The following is a 21,166-nucleotide window of genomic DNA, read 5'->3' on the forward strand; positions in this document are numbered from 1 at the left end:
GGAATGTTTTGTCTTTCTGAACCTACTCATAGTTTTTCTTTAATTTTCCTTGGGGCTTACCTGGAAAGTCTTGTGAGATGCAAGTCTTCACAGAAATATTCTGTTCATGCCAGTGGGTTGTTTAACTCCTTAGAAATATACAGGATGATATTTGGATGTTATCTGACTTCTTACTGTTTTCATGTTTCAAGCAAAAATTTATGTTTCCCATACTTTAACAGTCAGAAATAGGGGCTTTTTTCTTGAATACTCCATCTGTTTAGCATCTATGCAATGACAGACTATGAACCCAAGTATATATTTCTGTTGAAGTACCGCAGTAAACATTTATGTTGTATTACCTCTTATTCTTACTCTGATGCTCATCATTCTGAAAGAATTATACTAYCTGAACTTGAACCTAGCCTATACATCAAAAGGTGTTATACCAATTCAGGAAGACTACAGATACTGGACACTTAGCAAATGCAGATATTCTAGTCCTTGAAGATGAAGCTAGTTTATCAGTGGTCTTTCTGCATATTTTCAGCAGTTGGCAATTATAATTTATAAAAAGCTCAGCTAATAACATGAGTTTCAGATCAGATTTCATGTCACAATAAATCATATGCCATTAATAACATCTGCTAGCAGACTCACCTTGAAATTCATCTATATTTTAAGGAATCTGATGTTTCTAACATTATCTTAAGGAAATTAATTACAAAAATATATAGTTCAAGTCCTTACRTGCTATGGCACTGAGATATTGAAAGAACATGAAAAAAATCAATGATTCTTTGGGTTTTGAAAGAGGGTTTTTTTGTGACCAAGGACCATTTCAGTTCTGTAAAGTAACCCTTTCTTTTGAAAAGGTTTTTTTATTCAGAAAGGTTATATATTTTTAAGAGAGARTATAAAGTCTTGGGCAATGTATTGTGATAGAGACTGATTTTTTAAATATTTCTTCTTTTGTGTAGTGATAAAAAAATGCAGATTGTTGTTTTTATTGTTAAATGAAATTTTCCTGACCAACAATGCTAGGTCAGAAATAGTTCCTCTAACACTAGCATTTAGCAATGCTCCAAAATACATTTTCCTACAGTGTGTGAAAATAAAGCCCTATTTTTTTTTTTTTAGATCTTTGCTAAACAGCAAGATATATTTTACTTTTCTTTTCACYAGTGTGTGGAATTTTCTATCCAGTCCAAATGGTTTAGGATCAGCAAGTCCAGCTAAGGGTCAAGTGGGTTAACAGTGGGCTTCAGAGTTAGTAGCACTTATATTTTTGAAAATCCTACCTTGACACTTCTGAATATCTCTCCTGACTCAAAAAAAATAAAATAAAAATAAAAAWAAATATTTTTAAAAATCCTTTTTTGATTTTCAGTGAGTTTTATTTTTTATCTTGCCTGATTTTCCAAGGTTTTGTGCTCCCACATCTATCATTCAGTTCTGTGAGGCAGATCCTTGCTTTGAGGTTTTCTACTCTGAAGACGAATATGTAAACAGGGTCTCATCTCCTTACCAAACTGAAACGGCCCTTGGTCACAATATACTGTAGCTAGAAACCTGAATATTAAATTGGAAGTAAGGTTTCCATTACTATARTAGCCAGAACAGTCGAAGCAGACTGGGTTTTTTTTGTTTGTTTGTTTTGGTTTGTTTGTTTTTTTGGCTAGTAGATAAACAAAATTGTCTGCTTGGTTAGAATGAAAGAATAAATTGCTTTTGAGTTAACTGTATGTGCAGAGTTCTGTCAAAACCCAACAGTGTTGCATGTGCTTCAGCGAGGTAAATTACAGTACTTTTGGGGTTGTAAGTTTTTTGTTTTTCTTTTAATTCACAATAATTACAATCTTCAATCCTGAGGACATTCCTTGACATTCTCATCACATGTTTTATGGGAGCATAGCAATAAATACATACATAAATAGAGCTTATCAATATGGAAGTTCCTGATATTTTACATTTGTRTGTGAAAGCAGAATCTTTGTGTACTGGTTTATCAGTCCAAAATGAAGATGAAARCACATCACAAGGCTTAGGAAGAATTTTAATTACTACTAGTTAGTATTGTAGAATACTCTGGAAGTAGGTTACTTGATATTATGGACTTTGACATATTTCAAAATCAGGACTTAAGTATGTTTATGAAATTCAGAATTTCAGCTGTCACCATAGCCATTCTACAGCTCTGAAGTGCTGAGGTCACTGTGCTTGAAAAAGCATGGTTCAGTTCTCAGTATCTCTTGCTTAAGAATAGGGTCAGAATTCYTGATTTCGGTGTGGAGGGGTTGAGGTAACCTCAAGGAGGGGTAAACTTGCAAAAGACAGCATTTCAAGCAACATTGTCATTAAGCAAGGACATACTGTTGAAATAACAATTCTTTTAGACCAAAATGCCTTACAGGGAGATCTGTGTAAACATCATAGACTTGAAGCTGAGAATAACAGATGTGTGCATTATATGACTAAAATATATAGATGGAAACAAAGAAAATATTTAACAAAAATACTTCAGTTTAATATTAAACTATTCTAAAATAATGTTCTGTTAAATAAACCTGCTAATTTGACTCCCTGGCACCCAGTAGCATTCAAGATATTTTTTAGTCTCAGCTAAGAAATGTATTATTTATAGTTTGTATTTACAGTTTTCAGCACATCATCACAGAGATTTTCGAACATGATTCTATTGTCCTTGTTTATAGCTCTTTTATTATGAAGAAATCATAAACCAGAAAAATATTCATGTTCCTAATAACTCAGTTAGTATCATATACTTGACCATGTAGTTAAAAAGTTCTCTTTCATCTCATTTAATTATGCTTTTATTTTGTGCCAATGTACATGTAACTTCTAAGGATATGTTATTCAAAAATACAGAAAGTACTGATTTACTTTGTGCAAGTGATTTCTAAGAAAATCAATGGTCTTTTAATGTTTATACATGTAGGTAGTTATGTGTACACTTTGACCTGCGTGTTATATGACACTGGTTTATTCTGTTAATTCCACAGAAGGAAAAGATAGGTGAAATAGAAGATAAATAAATCTTTAACCAGATCGCTTGTTTGCACCTGCTTGAGTACTGCACTATATTATGTATTTGTCATGGTAACACATGTTGCCTGACCACAGTTAAAAAAAAGAAAAAAAAAAAAAAAAGTCCTGTCCTGTAAACACTATTACTGTATTCAAAACTGTATCGAAAAATATTTCTAATATAACCTGGCAGCAAAGAAAGTAGAACAGTTATTCCAACTGGATATTGGAGGTTCCCCAAATCACTTGCTTTGCTTTGGAAAGCATTAATTTCAGTTTGATGAACAAACACCACAGGTAAGATTGATTTAACCTTTTCGTATGTTTGGAAGAGGTAGCATTCGTTTAAAAGTAAAATCTTTCATCATAGCATAATGAGCAGGGGATGTGYGTGGAGCCCTGCCTGGGGATGGGTGAGGGCCCAACTGAGAGCTAATAGGTGAGGACACAGGCCCATCACGTTGTCATAGACAAGCTGGTGGAGCGCAGGCTAGATGAGGAGACAGTGAGGTGGAATGAAGACTGGCTGAACTGGCAAGCCCAGAGGGTGGTGATCAGTGGCACAAAGTCCAGCTGGAGACCAGTGTTGTCCCCCAGGGCCGATAGTGGGTGAGTACTGTTTCACCTCTTCACTAGTGCCCTGATGATTGGGCCATGTGCACCCTCAGCAAGTTTGCAAATGATACAAAACTGGGAGGCATGGCTGGTACACCAGATGGTTGTGCTGCTGTTCAGAGGGACCTTGGCAGGCTGAAGAAATGGGGAGAGCTGACTSTGGTGGAGTTCAGTGAAGGYCAGTGCCAAATGCTGCCCCTGGGAAAGAGTACGCCCTTGATCTAGTATGGTAGGTGGTGGAAGATGACCAGCTGGAAAGAGTGTTGCCATCAGGTTGAGAGAGGTGATGCTTCCCCTGTATTCAGCAGTGCTGGGGCCACATCTGGAGTGCTGTGTCCAGTTCTGGCCTCCCTATTCGTGGCTTTCCTAGAGCAAGTCCAGCAAAGGGCCACAAATAGGATAAATGGCATGAGCCCCTGTCATACAAGAAGAGAGTGAGAGGTGAGACACTTTAGCCTGGGAAAGAGCAGGCTCAAGGAAGATATTATCAAGTTATGTGTAACTATTTGGTGGGAAACAGAGCCAGGCTTTTCTCAGTTGTTCTCAGTGTGAGGAAAAGAGGCAGTGGACACAAACTGAAACATGGATGATCTCCAGAGGTGCCTTTCAACCTCAACAGTTCTGGGATTCTTTAATTTAAACACTATGTTCTTAGATATGCCTAGCCTTTGTTTTAAAACTGGCTTATTTTAGTTTTGAATTAAATACTCAAATGTTTCATTTTGAATAGAACAAAATAATTTTGCTATTTTCATTATTCTTTCACTTTTTCAGCTTAAGTGATGCATGCTCTTTGGTTGAATAAAAGTTGCAATTTTGCAGTGCATGATGCAGTCCTTAACAGAATATTCCTAATTTGAAATGCAGGTATTTTAGAGTCTATTTCCTTCAAACTCTCCTCCCTTTTTCATTGTGAATGAGCGGAGAACACTTAAAAAAAAGACACTGATCCCATGCAGAGACCAGATTGCAGACATCTGTTACCTGTGCCATTGAACTCACTGGTTCCTTTTCCTAAAAGGATAAGACTCCAGGGGACAACACCTCTGCATTCAGACAGTATTGCTGCAGTAGCAGTCATCAGAAACAACAGTAGGCAGAGCACAGTCTGAAGTTTTTGCACATGATCAAGAGCTGGCCTGTAGTTATACAGCCTAGTCTACCTAGCTCTTCGTTATTAAGCTAATAGAAACAGGAAGGAGGAATCAACATGTTCTTCTGTCCGACTTCACACGCGGGAATGTCTCATCTTTAGAAAAATGCCTGAGGTGTATCACGTATGTTTGAGTTTATTGAGCTGGTAGAAAACCAATATGATTGTTTTGGTACTATATTGCAGCTCTTCTGTCTGTAGGACTTTACCTAGAGTTATCGAATCCTTAATGTGAGGATTAGGCAGACATCCATTTAATACAGTTTGTATTTGCAAATGATACACCAGTATTGTATATTTACCAGGCTTTCACAAAAGCTCTAGATTCTGTCACATTGCAGCTTGGGTCAACACATCAAGTTATACTGAAAATGTTTGTTTTTCATCAGACATTCTTCTTTCATGTAGTACTATGTCTACAATATGTTCCCAAAAGAAGATATTTAGAAAATAATGCTGATTCAACATGCCCATGTCTGTTGACTACAGAGCAAAATTTAAGCAGTGTCTATCTCTCTCTATATATAATGTATTCTAAGTAGAGGACTGGTAGTAGTCCTGAGCATCCGTTTGATTTCAAAGTGTATCTTTGAAGATATGAACAGTGTACTTTGTCCGACCCTTTGTGGAACAGTGAATTTATGTTTACATTCTCAGAGTCCTTAACTGTCAAATTCGCTACTGCTGGAGCAAAATGAGTTCAGATTTCGCACTTTATAATGGTAAGGTCCAGCTGTCCACTGGGCAATTTTGTTGGAGATGTTGTGAAATACTTCTCATTTTTCATTCTTAAAAGTAACAACAAAATTAAATATGTACTACTAATATTTATAAAACAGAATGGGAATGCCTTTTCTCTTTAGGGAAAATTACATATTTTAAAGATATATGCTGATACCCAGTTGTTAAAGAAACGGTTACATTCAAAGTTGTCAAATAAAGTGGATAGCCTTCTTAAAGGGTGAAAATCATTGCACTGCCTAGGAGAAACGCTTGTTTAACATGGTACACAATGATATAAAGAAATTGGCCCAGCATGCTTTCTGCAAGTAACAAACTGTTGGTTTACCACAGGCCTGTCCGTATGGTATAGGCCAATGTCAATAAAATCTAATTTTCTTCAACTGATGTCAAGCTGGCAAAGGATTTTATTGTAGATGATGGTTCATTACACAGAGTAGGTCATGAACCTTTTATCTGGATTTTGAAGTGGCTATTGGAAGTTCTACACATTCTTTAATTAATTAACACTACTGTCTTTTATTATAATACTGTAAAGGCAAACTTCAGTATATAGGAATTAAACAGACACMATTTCAAATAAAAAATTAATAATGCAATGACAGAAAAAGCTTTCTGACTACTCTCATTTGTAGTAAATTCACATGTGAAGAGAATCTGTAAGTTAGGAGAAACACTGTAGCAAAACCGAGAGACTACAGCATGCCATTTGTTGCTTACTCATGAAGTATAGTTGGGAATTTCTTTACAAATTAATAAAGTTATTTTCCCTGACATTCATGAGCATACTTGAAATAAATTGCATCAACATCATGATACAAATTCTTAAGGAAATACTGCTTGCTTTTTACTGGAGACTTTTTGTTGTTAGAACTAGAGAATGTTTGTTAAGAATGTAAATTTGCAACTGATTTTTCAGACTTTATTTTGGATGAATTCATCTGAAGTAAATGGCAAATCTTTGCATAAGTTTCATGTGACTATATTTCATATTTACAACAGACGCTGGGTTTTACAAAGGGTTAAGCAGCAGACATTTCTAATATATGTTGCAAAACCAACAAATCCTTGTTTCAAAATCCAGTCAAGGTTGCTAAGTGGCACAGTGCACTTACCTATAATATTATTGATGATATTCCAGCCATTAAAAGCAATGAAATGAATTGTCAAGGAATACATTTTACATTTCCTATTTAATAAACATAAACACATTATTCTTAAGTACAAAGATATTAAAATTTAATCACAATGTGAACACCTTCACTCTGACCTGTGGGGATTTTGTGAAGCTTTTCTTTTCACAGAATCACAGAATGCTTGAGGTTGGAAGAGACCCCTGGATATTATCTAGTCCACCCCCCCTGCTCAAGCTTTTCTCTCTCTCTCTTTTTTTTTTTTTTAATTCTTGAATTCCAGTAATTTAGACTCTAGAGAGTACCATTATTCAGAAATATATGGTAGCACTCATTGATAATAAGGAGGAATAAGGAGAGTCCAAATATGTCTTCAGTACTGCATGGACTGACATGATACACAGGATATACCTTCACTGGCCTGGTGCCTTAACTCAGGAGAAATTGGGTTTTACTTCAGATCCAGCGTCTTACAGCTGAAATACCCCAAACTTCCAACACTGTGCTGTGATGATCCACACTAGTTTTATGTCAAATTGGAAAGACCTAGGTAATTGGAAAGAAATATGAAAAAGTGTAGATGTAGCAAATCCTCCTAACTCTATTCAAAATGTTAATACTAATGTTCAAAAGTTTAAATATTAATATTCAAAATGTTTGAATTAATTTTCAGCCTGTGTGCCAGATCCTGAATAAATAAGCAATAGTTCCTATCTTTGCTAATTATATAACTGAAGTAATTTAGGAATTTAATATGTCAAATAAAAAGCCTGTCATCATCTCTAGCACTTCAGATAAAAAATAACATTTTCCATTTTTTCTCTTTTTTCTATTTGAATTTTGTTTGACTAGCTTATGTATGTGTATCATTTTCATGCAACTAATCAGATTTCTTTCTGATTTGATTTGAAGTCTTTTTTTTTTTTTTTTTTTTTTTTTTTTACTTTTTTTTTTTTTTTTTTTTTTTTTTTTTTTTTTTTTTTTTTTTGCAATACCCTTCTCTATGAATGGTGCAAAACAAAAGGGATTTCCAAACCTATACTATACAGTAAACTATAATTTCTTTGTCTTAGAAAATTAGACAAATCCTCTGGCTATCCCTCAGGTAAAATTCTTTTTGACTTCTTGAATATATATTAGATTAGTTAACATAGGATATGTTATTCCAGAGAAAATATTTTGAAAATATTATCTTTTTATATAACATAGAACCTATCTGTATACTGYGATATCATATAATGAAGTTGTATGATAATTGCTTATTGTTATTACAAAATTGTTGCTCGTGTTGTCTTTAGAATAATTTTGCTTTTAGTTTCACTTGGAAAATATAAACTATCACTTTTTTATTTCATTTGATAAGATTATAAGTATATAATCAAACTTGGTAAGTACTTACCCAAATATTAATTCTCTTCAGATAGTCACTTTGAATGGTTCAGATAAAGTTTTTACATACTTACACTCAAAATACAGATTTTTTTTCAGCCTCTTTGTGTATCTGTCTGTGTTTGGGTTGTAAAATCAGTCAAATATTACACATTTTTAAATAAGTTATCCAAACAAGCATAAAACAAAGAACATGACACCACCAAGAAATGTGTATTGGCTGACTTAGTAGTTTAAAGGGAAGGACTGTTGCTTATTCTAATGTGTGGCACTGCTAATATTGAAGCCAAGTTTAGCTAGGAAAAAAAGTAGTTTAAAGTGATATTGCATGACTTCCTCTTGCTCATTGTATAGTTTGTCTAATGGGAGAGCGGATGTGTTTTGGGAATACTCTTTGGTCATTTAAGGCTTTTGAGAGTAAATTTTACTCTTTTTGAGAGTAAATCTTTTGGAATTGTTCAGTTTCTTTTGAAATGCAGTCTCTTGCCTTCCTAATAGGCAACTTACTCAGATTAGGGTATTTCTGTGTACTAACATGTTGCTAAAAGTAAAATRCTTGAGCTTCTCTTTTAACTATACTGCTTAGTGGGTAGCACCCATTGATCTATACCTGCTTCTGAACTGGAAGGTTAAAGGACCTTGATTTACTATTTCAGCAATGGTCAGGGCATAATATCCTATTTTCAACTATATCCAGTTTGAATTACTAGAAATGTATTTAAATATAATTATGCCAACAGCTATTGTTGTTCCTGAGGTTAAGAAAAAAGTTAAGTGTTTTAAGATCATATTGAATTGATGTTAAATTGTTTTCCTGATATGCCTAAAATTCAGGCCTAGAGCTCTGAGTGCATCATTTGAATCTGTGTGGCACAGGTATATATGTGAAAAGCTGCTTAGGTTTTTCATTTTGTAATCAGAGGAAGAGGCCATCTGTTAAGTTTGCCACTTCTTGTTTAAATGAGACTTAGGGAACAGCCGCAAGTAATATGGTTTCCTGATTCTTGAGGACCTTTCAGTTATCCTTTTCTCGTTTTCTTTTTCTTTTTTTTCTCGTTTTTCTTTTTTTTTTTTTTTATTAAAGATTTCTCCATATGAGGAACAGCAAGGTCTGTTAACCTTTCTTGCAGCATGCTATTTCTGAGCCAATTATGAAGATGTCTAAAGGCATTGAATGCTCTTTGGAACAGTAACTTGTGATTTGGGAGTATAATGGCCAAGTGGAGAACTTTTTCTGTAGTAGGAATATTTGTGCTCAAAATATTAAAAACAAGGGCAACATTGATTTTTTTCTTTATGAGCTAAAATATGTTGTGCACTTTTAATTATGGTGATATATTAATAACTACAGTAACAGTATAAGTAGAAGCAGTCTAAATTCTTAAGTGATTTAGGTTTTGATAATAAATCCTTGAAGGCTGTGTTAAGCTGTCAGTCTTTAATTCTTTATCAAGATTTTGTTGATGTTCGATGAAAAAAATGTGTTAATCAAAGAAATATGTTAGTCTTGCTGCTATGAGACAGCTGACAACTCRTTCTAGATGAAATATATTTAGCTTCTTTGATTGCATAAAGAATTGTAAAGTAAATGTGTAAGTGATTTGGGAACATAAATTTAGTTGTCAAATTGTATTCAGCATTTAGAAATTAAACCKGAGTGGACTGACCTACATAGACAGGGCTTGTGCTTCAGAGAAAATATTGCMGTAGCAAAGCAGCACAGCAACCACACGACTGCAGCCTCATCACTGTTTTTGTACCGTCTTTGTAGTGAGAGCGCTCACCCAGGAAGAGGGAGAWCGGGGTTCGGTTCCCCCTTCTCACTGGGGGCAATCATGCACACTCTTACTTCCTTCAAAAGTGTTTTAAGCACTAGGCAACAAAATTGCAGCTGGATGGAGTAGGTAAGGGACTAACCCAAAGAGGAGGAGTTTTTCTATTTTTTAAAGTCCTGTGAAAGACTGAAKTTTTAACTGTATTGCTTGAATTAATAACAATATTTCTTATCTGCTTTATTTGTATGTTCAAAATTAGTATCACGGACACTGGACACACTTGTTACAAAGGGGATGGTTTATGTGTATTGTACTGGTATCTGCATGTTAGATAGCACTGTCAAGCAGAGAACTACAGAGTTACAGAGAGAAGATGCCCATCAGGACTGCTCTGCACTTGCTTCGACTCTGCCGATTTCTCAAAATTATTTTAATAGGCACAGCTSACCTCCTACATAGTGAACTGTAAGTCATCTTCTAAGTTGGGCAGCACTGCAGGACTTGAGTGGACCACATGCTCTATGGTTTAGAGTACCTCAAGCACAAGGTGATACTGCTTTGGTTGTTATATCTGTATTTCCAGAGCCATATCTGGGCCATAGCACTAGCTCCTTAGAAGCACGTTGCAATACATAGTGAAGACGTGGCTGAAGTATATGGTAAAAGACCTGGATTTAGTTGRATACACTGTGACTTAAACTAGTGGCCAGTAGTTTCTCACAGTATTACACCTTCTTGAACCTTGTCAAATGTTTTGTACCTGTCTCAAGTGAAGGAAGTTTTGAGATCAAATTTTAACTTGGAAGCATATTCTTGCTTAAAGGAACGTTCATGTTTTGCTTACTTTTTCCTTCATCCTTTAGTGCATGCCTCTTGTTTCTCTTTCTGCTTTTTACTCCTCTTTTCTTTGCCTATCTTGGTTTTACTTTGTTCCTTCACCTTATAAAATAATCAAGGATACAGATTTCWAGAAAACTACACTCTTGGTAAAGAAGGATTTCAATTTTTATTATACAGCTAAATTAAGAGCTGCTTAATGCTCATGGTTTAGTATTTTAATAAAAMAGAAATGGAGAAGCTGACAGAGCAAGAGGGAAGTGCTTTTCGGCCATATCTCTTACTTGAACTCAAGTTGCTTTGTTTGGTTTACCTGTTGGTTTTTTCAGAAGCATTTATTCTAAGCCRAAGGGGAATCACCGAAAGCATTTGCCTGCAGAACAGCATTATAGGGGAAACTCTTGCGCCTTTTCCAGGAAATCAGCATGCTTGGTGCCTCTCTGAAGTGCCTTTACACTAATGCATGCAGCATGGGGAACAAAAAGGAGGAAATTAGAGCTCTGTGTGCAGTTACAGGGCTACCATCTCGTAGTGATTATGGAGATTATGGAGAGGTGGGATAGCTCRYATGACTGGATTGCTGCCAGATGCCTATAGGCTGTTTAAAAGGGACAAGCCATGGTGTGGAGAAGGCAGGAATGTCGTTTAATGAGCAAACTGTGGGTGTGCATGGAACCCATGGGAATGGGTGCTGACTGAGAGTTTATAGGTGAGGATTAAAGGGGAGACCAACATGGATGATGTTGTAGTGGCTGTCTGCTGTAGATCACCTTGTATGGAAGAAGAAGTAGATGAAGTCTTCTTCAGGCGACTGGAGGAAGGCTGATATTTGTGGGCCTTGGTCATTATGGGAGACTCAAACCAGCGCGATATCCGCTGGAGGGACAACTCGGCAGGGCACTAGCAAAGCAGGAGTTTTCTGGAGTGCATTGATACCAACGTCATAACTCAGGTGACAGAGGAGCTGATGAGGAGAGGCATTCTGCTGGACGTCATACTTGCCAATAGGGAAGAACTGGACTGGACACTGGAAGGTGTGAAAGTCAGGAAAAGGCCTGGCTGCAGCAACCCCAAGATGGTGGAGTTCAGGACCCTGTGAGGAGGGAAAAAATCAAAAATGAGGATCGCGACCCTGGACTTCAGGAGAGCAGACTTTGGCCTCTTCATGGACCTGCTTGGAAGAATCCTGGGGGATGCAGCCCTGAAGGGAAGAGGAGTCCAAGAGAGCAGGCTGGTATTCAAGGATCATCTTCCTCCAAGCTGCAAGCTCGGTGAGCAATGAATGGTGAGCATGAARTCAAAAAAACACCTGCATGGATGAATAAGGAGCTCCTGGCTAAACTCAAACATAGAAAGGAAATGTACAAGCAGTGTAAGCATGGACAGGTGACCCAGGAGTAATGTGGAGACATTGTCCAAACATACAGGGAARGGGTTAGGAGAACTAAAGCCCTCCTGGAGCTGACTCTCACGAGAGACCTGAAAGGCTACAAGAAAGGTTTCTGCCAGTACATCAGCAGCAAAAGGAAGGCTAAAGAAAAGGTGGGCCTGCTGGTGAATGGGGAAGGCATCCTGGTGACAAAGGACACAGGAAAAGTAGAATTCCTCAAAACCTTTTTCTCCTCAGTCTTTGCTGGTAGGACTGGCCCTCAGGAATCCCGAGGCCCTCAGAGTGGAGATTGTGTCTGGAGCCAAGAAAATTTTCCCTGGGTGGAGGAAGGTCAGGTTAGGGAACACGTCATCAACCTGGACGTACACATGTCCCTGGACCCTGATAGGATGCACCCACGAGTGCTGAGGGAAGGTCACATCCTGCAGACTGCAAGAAAGTCAGTGTCACCCCTATTTTGAAGAAGGACAGGAAAGAGGATCCAGGGAAGTACAGGCTGATCTAACTCACCTCAATACGTGGGAAGGTGGTGGAGCAACTAGTCCTAGAAAGTATTTCCAAACCCAAGAGGGATGAGAAAGCAATCAGGAGCAATCAGCATGGATTTACAAAGATGACTTGTGCTGAACCAGATAGATAGGATTCTGTGATGAGATGACAGGCTTGGTGGATGAGAGGAGAGCGRTGGATTTGTTTATCTCAGCATTAATAAGGCTTTTGACACAGGCCCATCATAGACAAGCTGGTGAAGCGCAGGCTAGATGAGGAGACAGTGAGGTGGAATGAAGACTGGCTGAACTGGCAAGCCCAGAGGGTGGTGATCAGTGGCACAAAGTCCAGCTGGAGACCAGTGKTGTCCCCCAGGGCCGATAGTGGGTTGAGTACTGTTTCACCTCTTCACTAGTGCCCTGATGATTGGGCCATGTGCRCCCTCAGCAAGTTTGCAAATGATACAAAACTGGGAGTCATGGCTGGTACACCAGATGGTTGTGCTGCTGTTCAGAGGGACCTTGGCAGGCTGAAGAAATGGGGAGAGCTGACTSTGGTGGAGTTCAGTGAAGGTCAGTGCCAAATGCTGCCCCTGGGAAAGAGTACGCCCTTGATCTAGTATGGTAGGTGGTGGAAGATGACCAGCTGGAAAGAGTGTTGCCATCAGGTTGAGAGAGGTGATGCTTCCCCTGTATTCAGCAGTGCTGAGGCCACATCTGAAGTGAATTCTGGACTCCCCAGTATAAGAAAGTCATAGAAGATCTTGAGAGGTCTCTTTCAACTCCAGCTGTTCTGTGATTCTGTGATTCTATAACATAYTATATCTCCTCCTCTGGAGAAATTCAAGGCCCGCCTGGATGCAAACCTGTCTGACATGCTGTAGGTGACCCTGCTGAGTGGGGAGGTAGGACTAGATGATCTCCAGAGGTCCAACTTACTGATTCTGTGATTCTGTATGTTTCTAATAACTTTTTTCCTATCAATGTAGTGGACCACTGCATATCATGTACATTTCTACCAGGATTCTCTTTGACAGTTAAGTACTYGTTAGAAGGCTTGCCAGCTTAATGCACTGAGCTGGTAGTACTCTGCAACCTGTGGCCTGGGAGGGGGGCATATTTGGGCTGTACGTCAGGATTTTAGTGTGCATGTAGAGTCTGAGAGCACTGCTAGACAAGCAGTTCTTTTTTAGAACATGTAGGAATGAAAATTCAGTGCAGCCTGTGAAAATAGAGAAAATGATTTCAATGCCCTGAAACATTGCCTCCTTAGTAAAGTATGAGACTATATGTCTATACCACTGCAGACTAAGTTGTTAATATCCTATTTTTCTACAGAGTTGGTCACTTTTCTGTTTTGGAGAGCACTTTGAAATATCTAACTAACTATAAGTAGTATTTTATTCTATTCTCCAAGAATTTTGATTTGGAAATAAGTCCAACCTTGTTAAAAAAAATATATAGTTCTAATAGATAAGCCAGTATTTCTACTGAAATCCTGATTTGTCTGAGCTTTTTTGTTTTTCACCTTTTATTACAAGACATGCTTTCGATCTTTGTGAGTAAAAAAAAAAGTGTAGAGAAGTAGAATTTATAATAAAAACATTGACTTTATGACTTGTTTCATTACCCCAAGTTAATGATGGTCTTCTACTGTCAAAGTTAAGTAACCTAATTTTTTAGACAAACTGCCTTATTTTACAGAGCATAGTAATATCCCATGTATACAGGACAGTATTACATAATACTGGGCATTCTTGATAACTGCATGTACTTGTATCCACAAGCAACAGAGATCTACATTTAGCAATCAGTTAGGAAAATCAGTATCTTTGTAGTTAAAATTCACAAAGACTGTAAATATTGTTGATAACCAGAATGACAGTTTTATGAATAAGATATTTATATGCTGTCACTGCAGATTTGATCAATCCTTCTGATGACAACACAGATAGAATTTTTGATTTTTTTCTGAAGGGATAGAATAAGAAAACTGTTATGACAGCTCAAAGCTTTATATTTCTAGGAYTTTTATCCAGTTTATAGAATAGCCTTGGTAGCAGAAAGGGGCCTTTGTCTCTCCCACAACTGCTCTTWTCCTAATAGTTGTAGTGCCTGCCTGAAATGGGAGAATCACAACTTCAACAGCCTGACGTAGACTCAGCTTCKCACTCTGTGCTCTTTCATGTTTCAGTTGACCTAATGCTAAGTTAGTATGTGGGAGAAGGGGTTCTTTTGGTTTGGTTTGGTTTTTAGATCTGTGTTGGTGAATATTTACTTACAGAAGGTAGAGCACTGCCATATGGACAGCTTAAAAGTGGAGGCTGGTCCATTTGATTTCCTGCTACCAGAGTGAAACAACTCCAGTGAATAACACTGAAAGCCCTGCTTAGAATTGGGAAGATAAGAGCACTGGCCTGAGATGTTGGAGATTAATTTCTAGACTTTAGTCCAAATGTGGTACACACAAGCTGTGTCTCCCAAATCTGAGGTGATGCACATTGATCAGAGATCAGTTAATAAATGGTAGCTAAGTATGTTTTATAAATGATTATGAGCTGAATTTCCATCTGTTATCTAACAGATAACTCTTTCTAGATGAAGATTCTATTAAAAGTGGCTTTCTTTTATATAGTTTGGGTATCAGTGGATAATATTGTCTAATCAAAGCTAGCTAAAAAAAATCCAGATCTATATGGAAGTCATAACAGGTATGCAATGAGGAAGAAAAAAAAGAACAAAAGAAACAAAGACGACGTCATGCATGCATTATAGGTTTTGATTCCAACAACTAGTGAAAGAAAATCTTTAATAACTGATGGGTCCAATATAAGTCCTTCTCTGCAGGACAGATATGACCCTGTATGTACTTACAAGCTGGATTCCTGTAAGTACTTGCAAGCTATGTCATTCTGCAATTATTGTGCAGCAGGCCTCTGAAGATTTAGAGGTGGAGTTTCAGTCAGAAGTATGAGAGAATGATACTTTAAGCAATGATGTATTAAATATCTCTGTCAAGATTTCCATTTTTTATGCTGGAGGTCAGTCTAAAGATGACTTCCAGGGACACCTGTAGCAACAGATTGCTTTTTTTTTTTTTTTTTTTTTGGTCTTCTAGGTTGAAATGTGGATCAGTCATCATTTTACAGAAATAATGGACAGACAGTTTTGTCCCTATAGCTTATGATTTTGATCGAAAAGAGAAAAAAAACAATGTAACAATGTAACATCTACTTTTTATGTATTGAGTATCCTTCTTACACTAGTTCCTTCTTTGGAACTAGTGAAAATAGTTTAAATGTTTGCTAGAATATAACTCACTGTAATAAAAAATGCACATAGAACATGTTTGTTTCTTACAGTTTTAGAAACAGTTGATATCCTCATTTGTACTTCATAATCCACCACAGTGAAGGCTTAATAGACCATTAAAGAAACGGTGGGAAGTTAATTTTAATATGTAATAGTGTGAGGGGTTTTATTTTTTCCTTAATACAATGAAGCTTCTAACAATTTTATTTGCAAAAAAGATGATTATTTAATAAAGTGACAAACTGTCCCACTGATAGGATACATTAATTTTCTTCTAAAGCTGTTCCTTGTACTCCATAAGAAGGTGATAATTAGGTTTGCAGATTAGAATAACATAATCAGACCACTTGTGTGGATGCTTGTTAAAATATATTTTCCTCTTCATATAAGCCTCATAATAATTAAAAACTGTTTAAAAAGAGAACCATTCTTTTTCTGCATGGACTTTTTAAATGAATCCTAATAATATATCAAGTTATTCTTAAGCTAATTCAACTTTTTAAAAGGTTAATATTTGGAAAAGAATATGGGAAGTGATTAACTGATGAGTTTAAGTATTAGCATTAGGTTTTGCAAGAACACCTACAGTATAAAACAGCGCTCATTCATATCCTGATTTAATTTCTTCCACTGTCACTCTTGATTGTTCCATTTAATCTTTCTTAAGTCACATAATTTTATCTTGTATGTGTAAATTAACAATCATTTTCTAATTCCACTGCAAACTTCTTGAAGCATTGTCAAAAAAAAAAAAAAAAGGGAAAAAAAAGAAAGAAAGGTATTGGCAGTGATTAATTCTCTGTTTTAAACAAAACTAAATGCAGCTGCTATTGAGATAGAGCACACTGAGACTGCTTTTTTTGGTGATTTTAGACTCAAATAAAGGCAATAGAAAAATAACAATGAATTGGTAATGAGTAGTTCACATCTAAACAATTGGGTCTTATATCTATCACACTGGATCAGTTCAGTATTCACTGACCTTAAGTTTGAAGACACCGAAGCCAATTTCCTTTGCTTGGGATTCTTCTTAAATGCTTCTTAAAAATCAACTTCCTGGCCTAAACCCAAGGTGGGAAGTGTGCAGACTGAGATCGTTTAAAGCATGCTTAAGATTTCCGATTCCATCACTTTTAATAGGGTTGAGAATTATTTTGGTATAGTTGAAGCACCTAGAATGAAGGAGGAAGGGAATTTTTTTTTTTTTTTTTTTTTTTTTTTTAGCCTGGACATGTAATTAGTCTTCTACTAAAGAAGAAAAAACCTTTTTTCATAACTGTATCTTTTTGGTATTCCATTATTTTTAATGTTACAAACTTTCAAGGTCTGAGATATTTCATTAGAGTGGTTATGATTAGTGTGTTGATAAAGGAGACCTGACTGAATCACTAAAAGAATGGCATGTTCTGGCTAAAAATGACTTCAATTTCAAATAACTAAATGCAGAAAAAAGTGTTACATTAGCAAAGATGGTTGCTCACTGTGTCACTAAATACTGCAGTCATCTAATTTGTACATACGTTCTTATATGCCCTACTTTGTGCGCACAGTTCCATATATATATATATATATATATGTATATATATTTGATATACCAGCTTAATCAAATTCAGGTTGCTGTGAGGACATTTTTTATGGACAAGTAAAAAATAATCAGTTTTTTTATTACTATTATGGAAAAAGTAGAGGAATATTTTTTCCAGTGTGCTAAATACACTTACTGAAAAGGACAAATGTTCAATCATTTGCAGAAGAGGATACTACACTGACTGATTTAGCAGTACTAGATTAATATTATATACTCAGTCATGAAGATATTTATAAAATATATTTTTTAATATTGTTAAGTCTTTTTTATAAATCATCCTCGGATTTCAACCAAATTTTTCCATGAGTTAAAGTAAATCATATGACAAAGATTATCCTGTTCTGTTGCCCAGAAGCTGATCAATAATGGCTCTATAGGCCTATAGGTCAGTAATTTGAAAACAATTGACTACAGTTTTCCCTTTCTAAATAGACCATTCATAACAATCATCATGGTAAATAACTACTCTGAATGACATTTCTGTGTAACATTTAATTTTAGATATTTTTGGTGGGGCAACATGTGCTCATACAGCATCAAAAAAATCAACAACATTTCCTTTAATCTTTGAACTACATAATTGCTAAAGGTAGCAGTTATAACCTGAAAGTCCTGGCTGTTGCTTCTTTGTTCATGCTGAAGAAAAAAATAATATAGGGGATTTGGTCTAGGAATAAGYATACAACCTTGGTTTCCAGAATCCAAAGCCTCATGAGTGTAGGTTAAGCYTTCCTCTCTTAACTCTTACATGTATTCCAACAGTATTAAGGAGAGCAGAAATATCCTGTCAAAAGTTTTAATGGCCTCTTAACACATTGCATCTGCAAAATACCATAACTGAAACTTAACTGGAAAAGCGTGATGGTCTCCCATGAACACGGCTTGAGAGGGTCTAGCATTTCTCCACTTAGTAGTTTCTCCACTGTGTAAAGAAGGACCTCTAGGTGCAAGTAAGCAACAAAATCCTGTGCCAGCTCAAGGCAGGACTGCCTATACTGGCTTCCATTAGATTGGAAATACTGCCATATTGCAAGCAGATGGTTTACAGAGACACAGATTCAAGTCCAAAGCATTTCTGGGTAGTAGGAAATATCGAGAGAAAATGCCTGCTGAGCTATATATGGAGTCTCTCCTGCTCCATCTTTGCTTTTAATGTTGCCTTTGGGGACCAGGCTTTGTCTTTCAAATAATTATTAGTATTTAAACATCCTATAGATGATTGCAAAACTACTAAGAAAGAGAATTTAAACTTCAAAGATACTCACATCATTTGCTGTGTGTGTATTGCAGCCCATAAATATATAAGACCTTAGGTAAGGTCTTATAAATAATGAAACAGGTATAAAAAGGTGCAAATGATTTTCCAGGGAGTGTGCTGGAGTCTAGGACWGAAACCATGTCCTCTGAGTTCCAGTCCATGGCTATCAGAGCGTAGGTCATCCTTTTTAGGTATGCTAGAAACACATGCGGTAGTGACAAGTGTCATGTAATGTGAGAAAAGAGCTGATGAAATAGAAATATAAGCCAGTCATCCTCCCTTGCCTGCTTTTGCAACAAATTTTCTTCTTATTATAGCATTTTCTCCATGGATTACATTGTTATCCTGAGTCTTCAGCTCACCACAGAGGACAAGCAGAGTGTACTTTCCTAAATGGGAAAATATTAAGTGTTAGCAAAATTATTATGGGACTTTAAATGTTAAAATATATCTTAAAAAGTGATAAAGGTTAGAAAGTTTATCAGGTCACCACATCTTTTTCTTATTAATCAGATTTTAAAGCTTTCAAGTGTTAACCTTTTGAAAAGAAAGAAAGAAAAAAAAAAGGCCAGGTGATTAGGAGACACTTAATTATCTGTTTCTTTAAGGAAGATATAGTCAGGTTGTACCTCATTCAGCTGCCAAAGCACTTACATAAAGGTGCTGGAGCAAGCTCCTCTGAATACCCAATTGCATACCCCTAATTTGAGATAAAATAATGCATCTAACTATACTGTTATCTATAATTGATGGGCACTTATGAGCGTAATTCATTGAAATCTCACCTCTAGCCCAACCTCTGCCACTCCAGGAAGCARGATTCATAGCACTTTTCTTTCTGGTTTTATCCAAATCATTGTGTGAGCTTTATAGGGGGTTTAAGCAGTAAATTGTACACAATAAACATATAGAAGAAGCCTGGCATGAAGCAGAGACTTTTAATAACAGAGCCTGTGTTTGTTTTCTTTTTTCTTCTTTTAGAATATATATAGAAAAAATAACACTTTGGTTGGTCCCCTGCTAAGACTAAGCCTTTCTTCGAATGTCATCCATTTTCTAGAACTGTAAAAAATTGAAGAGCTTTGCCCTTTTGACCTGCTAATACATCTCAGTCACAGTTCACTGGGAAGCTGTGACAACATACACACTGATAACAAGGCAGACTGTTGCATCCCCCACCCCCCTTTTTTAATCAAGACTATATCAGCATTACTTTAACACATCTGATCAGATTTGGCATAATGTAATTATTTTATATTGGATTCTCTTTTTACTTAATTAAGCTGGTCACCTGTGAATATATCCAAAAGGATCCTTTTTTTTGTTGCTAATCTAGATTTTTCATCTTGATTTTGTCAATAAAAAATTATTTTAATCTGTGTATTATTGGATAATTGCGGACAATATCATTTCTTGGTTAAATAAGCCGTATCTGTCACTTGTGGAGGCCACAAAAATGTGGTGGTATAAAAGTATGATTATCCTATGATCTCCTCAACTTTGCAGAGTCCACAGATCTAAAAAAGCAGYGTCAGTGTTGTGATTCTCTTGCGCAGTGGCATGTGTATGACCAAGGCAGAATAAGGGCTCATAGGCATTATGTGGTATTTGCTCTTCTCGCGGCTGTGCAGAGTTCAGAAGGAACAAGCCTCTGGGCAGTGATTCAGCTGGCAGCAGTCACTGATCAAAACTCTTTTAGAGATGTCAGGGTTCATAAGCCACGTGAATTTAACGGTTCATTCTATTTTTTATGGATTTAGTTGAAGTAATATAATCTGATATGTGATTTTGCTGAATACAAGTTAGTTTTTCTTGATATAGTTTGTCCTAATTAAAAGGAATTTTAAAAAAGAAAAAAAAAAGGCAGTTGTGTTAGAGGCATTTCCACTGAGTCAAAAGAAGCCTTTATACAATGAGTTGCAAAAAATGCCTGTTAGAACCAAATAAGACAAAAAGAAGACTATCCTCTAGTTTAAGTAAAAAGGTACCAAATTGTCTGTTAGTAAAATCAAGGTAGAACTGTGCCTTGATTTTACTCTTTTACCTTCTGTCGAACAGCCACTGCTCGATCAACTATTGACTAGCACAGTTGATGTATTTCTGTCTCCAGACTGGAGGAAGGGATWCTATCTCAACCACCTCCTGTCTCTACGGTTTCTTTTATTACAATTCCCTGAAAAGCAGAAATAAGTTATTTTCATATCTCACTGAAAATCCATTCTGTCTTCCTTTTTTTGTTTTATTAGGTTTAGAAGATTAGAGATTTTTTGATTTTCCTTTTTCTCGTCAATGTAARATGTTGAAGGGAATCATTACATCTCTGTGCATGAACTTCTTTTGATTTGGCAGGAATAGCTTTGATAAAATGCTCAGTTTTGCAAAGGTGCCCTTTCAAGATGCAAATTAACACAATTACCTTAGCTGAAAACATATTTTGGAGGTATGCAATCAAAATAATAA

The 21,166-nt window shown here is 36.4% G+C and overlaps 1 protein-coding gene across 1 annotated transcript in view; it reads left to right on the forward strand.

The window, feature by feature from the left end:
• Positions 1 to 21,166, forward strand: part of DGKB (diacylglycerol kinase beta) — a 349,983-nt gene that overhangs the window by 209,747 nt on the left and 119,070 nt on the right. The window lies entirely within an intron of this gene.

Source organism: Rhea americana, unplaced genomic scaffold (assembly GCF_003343005.1).
Source record: "Rhea americana isolate MKP2758 unplaced genomic scaffold, rheAme1 scaffold_112, whole genome shotgun sequence".
Lineage (NCBI taxonomy): Eukaryota > Metazoa > Chordata > Aves > Rheiformes > Rheidae > Rhea > Rhea americana.